The following is a 6,000-nucleotide window of genomic DNA, read 5'->3' as shown; positions in this document are numbered from 1 at the left end:
CTTCATTTAATTTTATTTTCTTGCCTTACATAATATGTAATTATTATCACAATGTCTGCCAGCAGGCTGCTTCAGGCAATTATTTATTAGTCAAATTGATTCTGGGCTGTCAGGCAGCCATATCCATCCATTTGTTAGGTATGCCTTATGACTGCGTAGTGAGCTACATATTTGAGTAAGGAATAAGGGATAGTTTCATAGTGCACATATTGTTAAGCCAATATCACCATCATAGTTTACAATGATCTTCTATGACATCTTAATATGACATCTCCATGATAATATTGTCATTCACTCATTATTACGCAATATAATTAAGAGTTTTTCTGTTAATTCTTCCCTTCTACACGCACTCGCTACATATAGATCACCTGTGATCTATATATATATACTGAAACAAGTCTCCTCACTGTTTTGTACATGTCCTTGTGTGTAATTAGATCTTTGGGGAACCATAGCAAAATTTTGATGGGGCCCCCGAGGTTTCTAGGAAGGGACACCCTGCACACCTCTTAATATCTGGTTGCCTCCTACTTCTCAGCTGCACTCCACTCTGCACTTCACCCGACTCGCGCATACAGCACCTCAACTTCCTTGTAATGTTGGCGGTCACACAGCAGGAAGCTCATTAAGCTCTGACCTGACTGTGGATACTGCACAAGGGAGTAGGGTCCTGGAGCAACATGGTGTCAGATACGGGCTAATGGACACCTTAATTTAGCAGCTGGAATCCTAGATACCCCAGTAATTATGGCTCTGTCCATCTTATAGCATGAGCTGGAGCTGGGATACACTGTCCTAAACCATGGCCAATGACCAGTAAGAAAAATTATAGGTGTTTAAGCATTTGTGGGTGGTGTCCAATAAGTCATCATTTCATTAAGATCATTGAGCAGGTGAACAGAAAAGTCAGAGGGCGTAAGCTGAGAACCCAACTCCATGACATCTTCATTTTGGGTTGACTGTTTCAAATATACCATTAAGTGCTGCTGCTCACTTCCGTTCCCATCCATGACCACTTACTCCTCTGGTGGGTAGATCTGTAGACCCCTTGAGGATGCAAATGCTGAACCACTTACTCAACCATTAAAGCATATGTGTTACCTACACACACTTGAGGAGGGCACTCTGTGTGTTGGACCAATCATTAACAAATTAACACTAGTTTGTGTGTGTTAGGGAATTTAGACAATAAGCTTCAATGGGGCAGGGACAGATGAGAGTGACAAACATTCTCTGTAAAGGGCTGCAGAATTGGTGGCGCTATATAAATAAATAGTGATGATGATGATGATGATGATGATGAATATTCATGAAATTGCAGCCTTTCACTTCATTAGGAACTAGTGGCATTTCACAGGCTCTTTATGACCAGTATTAATTAGGCATAACTTATATTCGTGAGGATTTGGATCTTAATGAATGGTTAGGCTGCATACTCATGAATATTGTTCTTACTGCCTATACTATGCATTGTCAAGTTCCATTTAATATGGCTATTTATTGACAGTCCCTTTTTGTGTATTTAACTCTGCCTGCTTCAGCAATTGCCCCACCACTAGCTTTAATGGATTGCCAGGGCACCAAAGGCAATATGAATGTGAGTTCTGGAGTGGAAATATTTTTTTTCTTAAGCGAGAGGTATAGAGAGGAAATCTTTGCCATGTAATCTTGGGTTAAATGCTTAGTAAAGCTAATGGATAAAGGTCTATGGATGCTGAATGAGCATATATGCAGCATATTCATATTATAAGAATTATAAATACTGTTACAATATACATTTTTTGACCTGAGCATAGTGGTACTAAAAACTACCATGCATCTTTGAACACAAATATATAATTATTGTAGTGTAACACTGGCCTCTCACCTCCTTTCCCTCCTCTAGTGCCTGAGACATCCTGTGCGCTGTGCAATAATATGACACTTCGTGGTCAGTAAATTTTAACCCTTGCTGAAGGAGAGGCTAACAGTGCCTGAGGGAGAATCCTGAGACATAGAGATGAAAGTCAATATTCGGTGAGCTGTGTAAGATGTGAGCATAGTCACAACTGCTATTTTAGATTGCTGTTATTCTTCTCAGTCAGTTGGTATCTGTTTAAGATAATAGTCTTGTTGAAGCGTTTAGGTTTTCTGATAGGGATATTATAATATAACTAAAACATATTTTGACAAGCCTTTCTGTAACAATGGTGCTTACATGTTAAAAAAAACAACAACAGCCTTTTGCATTACTAATAGTGCATTTGAATGTACTGTTGTTTATTGATTGTGCATGTTGCTGCATTTTATGTCAACAAAGCAAGAAATATTCTGCTGCTTACCACCCAATAGTCCTGATTTTGGTGGGACTGTCCCGATTCTCCGACAGTGAACGGGCATGGTCCATTGGAAACTGGGTGTTACTCATATGTCATCATCATCAGTTATTTATAAAGTGCCACTAATTCCGCAGCACTGTACAGAGAACTCATTCACATCAGTCCCTGCCCCATTGGAGCTTACAGTCTCAATAGACACACACACACACACATAGACTAAGGTCAATTTTGATAGCAGCCAATTAACCTACTAGTATGTTTTTGGAGTGTAGGAGGAAAGCAAACCACCCGGAGGAAACCCACGCAAACACGGGGAGAACATACAAACATACAAACTCCACACAGATAAGGCCATGGTTGGGAATCGAACTCATGACCCCAGTGCTGTGAGGCAGAAGTGCTAGCCACTAGGCCACTGTGCTGTGAGCATGATAGAGAGGATCTGGGTGTGGTCAGAGTGGATCAAGGTCATGGTTAGGGAGAATTGTAGGTATGATTTATTCTGTCCCAGTTTTGCTTTTTATTAGTGGTTCATTAGTGATCCTGGAGACCGATTGTAAATGCAGGAATGGGCACACAGTTTGTATACTTTCAACCTCTAGGTTTTAATGCCTGGAGATGGAACCAATACTAGCACCTAAAGGGTAAGTAGCTGCCAAATCGCAGGAATCCTGGACATTGAACCTGTGATTCTGCTAATTGGGGAGGAGATGGTTTTATTCATAAAAGCTTTAATTTCTCCAGTTTGCTATTGAGGAGTATTGTAGTCTCCAGTGAGAGCTGCAAAGGCTGGGATTATACAATGAGATATATAATTATTTACATACTGTATATACTGTATATATATATCCTTTATATGAATTTTATATTATTCATGTTAAGTGTCACATTTGTTTTTCTTTGTTTTAATTGCTCTACAGTTTTTATTTTTACATTTAACTTGTGTTGTATATAGAGTAATGTGTTATATATAGAAGATTAGTAAAAGGAAATTGAAGTTTGCTGTTTTAAGTCTTACATTAGTTTACAGTTTTCCTGAGGTAGGTAACCTACACAAACCAGTGTACAGTCCCTGAGGTGGAGGTACAGTTCTGTAAGTATAACATTTGTTCTCAGATTCCCCCGTTACATATTAGAGGTTACCTGGAAACCTACGGTTAAGCACCAGCCTCTGGGGTAAGGTGGTAGCCTTGCCAAACCTTGGCTAAAGTCCATTTACCCTATGGGAATGATTGTGTAACTAGGATATATTCTTGAGGTTATACTAATTGCATGAAAATGACCATTGGTGAAATCATTGTTGTATCTTTGCCATCTTCCCCTGCAAAATAGAACTTTTGGCTAAGACCCCTTTTTGCACAGGGGTGCAGGAAATGTAACTTTATAGGTATGGCGCTCAGTAGCGCCAGTTTTACATATTATTTATTTTACAAACTACTTTCATAAATGCAACCTGATGTATCCTAAAATATATATGTTAAATTATCTATGATATACTAAGAAAATAATAACTATTTGGTCAATTGACCCATTACATAATTATAAGCATTAGCTCAGTCATTAATGTAGGAATTTAGTGGTTAACATAATTCACACTGATGGCTTAACTAGTTCTATACTTGACCGCACTGGAAGGGAATATCAAATTACATGGATAACATAATCTACTATTTAAAAGCAATGTTTATATGCCATTCATTTGCTAAAACAAATGTTCAAACCAGTATGTTATATGTTGCGCAAAGAACATCACTAGTCAATATTTAAATTTGAATCTATATATGAATATGACCTGTGATATTTCTCAGTCTGACAGTATAAAATATTTCCATGTAATAGTCAAATTATCTTAAAGTGTAGACATTTTCTTGCTATTACTAAACAATACTTTCTGACCAAACTATTAGCCCCCAGACATGGATCTGGCTTCATTTAATTCAGCCCAAAACATTTTTTTTACAAGGTCACCCAACTGCTGTCTTCAAGCACAATTTAATTGTAAAACTGAGTAAAAAAAAAAGTATATTTCCACGTGCTTGTGGGGAATGTTATGTTGACAAGATTACCATTCTCAGATGATACCTGTTAGAGAAGTTGTATTCAGCTATCTGTTACCAATGTCACTTGACAGGTAGGTATAGGATGGGGAAATACGGCCTAATAGACTCACACTCCACACTGTTTAAGGTCCATTTATGAACTATAAAAAAAACTCACACTGCTTCTTTATTTGCACCTAGTTGCAGCAATTGCATTTCAAAGCACAGTCCCAAATCCATGGCACTGCGTCCAAACAATCTGGGCTTTAATGCCATTGTCAAATTACTAATACTTCTGGCATATTACTGGGCATTGTTGCTGGCATGTTATTGTCCATATATACTGTTGGCATAGGATTGGGTATTGCACAATACTTGTGCATTCCTGGACATTGCTGTTGCGCATCACTGAGCATTACTACTGCTGGCAAATAATAAGAATTATTATTAATATGACAATAATGGGAATTGCTCTTGACAAATTACTGGCCATTGCTACTGCTGTGCCTATTGCTGGGGGTATTGCTGTACATTATACTGCTATGTTTATTACTAGGTACCGTATATTGTTAGGCCTTGCTACTGCTAAGCATATGACTAAACATATATATATATACACCTCTACGGGGCATATTACTTGACTTATAAATCTGTATTGTATAGTTGTGACTAGAATGGGGTCTGTATTGTATACTAGTCACCAGAAATGGCTCTGTATTGTATACCAATTATTTAAAACATGGTAATGCTAGAAAATACTGGATGGGAAGACCTAAAATCACTGTTGCTGCTAGGGTAAATGACGTTCAGGCCACAAATCAGTACAGGTAAAGGTCAATAGTGTGGAAGTCTACTGGTAGAATAAAACATTTTTCCTATTAAATTCTTCTATTATAGCCATGATCCTTGGTAAGTAGGCTTCTCTATGCAAACCATGGGGTAATTATTGCCAGCAAAAACCAGAGAAACATAGCTGGCAAAGACTACCAATTTGGGCAAAATATTGCCTACCCAAGCAGTCAAAGGTGCAGTTCCATCTCCTAATGTCCAGTGATTCAGACCATTGGCAGGACACTCAGAGAAAAAACAAGAAGAAGAGACATAGAGACAGATGTCATACGACTGCACTGGTAAATATCATTGATCATTTGCAAACAGCTGAAAATTCACATTGAAAAACAAAGTGGTGTAACATCACCATAAAAAAAAAGGTGATGAATAGGCTACTTTGCTTAGTAACAATCTATTAGTAAAATGTAAATAATGTACTTTCTATTTATTTAACTTGTATGAACACCACCTGAATGTGTATTATCCTCCATTAAGGTATACAATGTATAATAAATTATCCTTCTTACGACAGCTTCACTTACCAATTCTCTGACTTTGACAATGTAAGCCCCATAGGGAGATTCCAACCATGCTACGGACAATAAACCCACGCCTCTTCAAGTTATTATCCACAATTGTAATATGCATCTTAAAGGATGTATATTTTGTTTGTTTTTACACAGTTTTTCTAAAATTTGCACTTTTTTATATAGTGCAATTTTTGGGTTAACAAAGGTAAAATCTGTAAAATAATCCCAAGATTATACATTATTATTGTTACAAATCCCTTGTACACTATTTAGTAAGAC

The sequence above is a fragment of the Mixophyes fleayi genome, chromosome 2, assembly GCF_038048845.1.
Source record: "Mixophyes fleayi isolate aMixFle1 chromosome 2, aMixFle1.hap1, whole genome shotgun sequence".
Taxonomy (NCBI): domain Eukaryota; kingdom Metazoa; phylum Chordata; class Amphibia; order Anura; family Limnodynastidae; genus Mixophyes; species Mixophyes fleayi.
Note: the sequence above shows the minus strand (reverse complement) of the source record.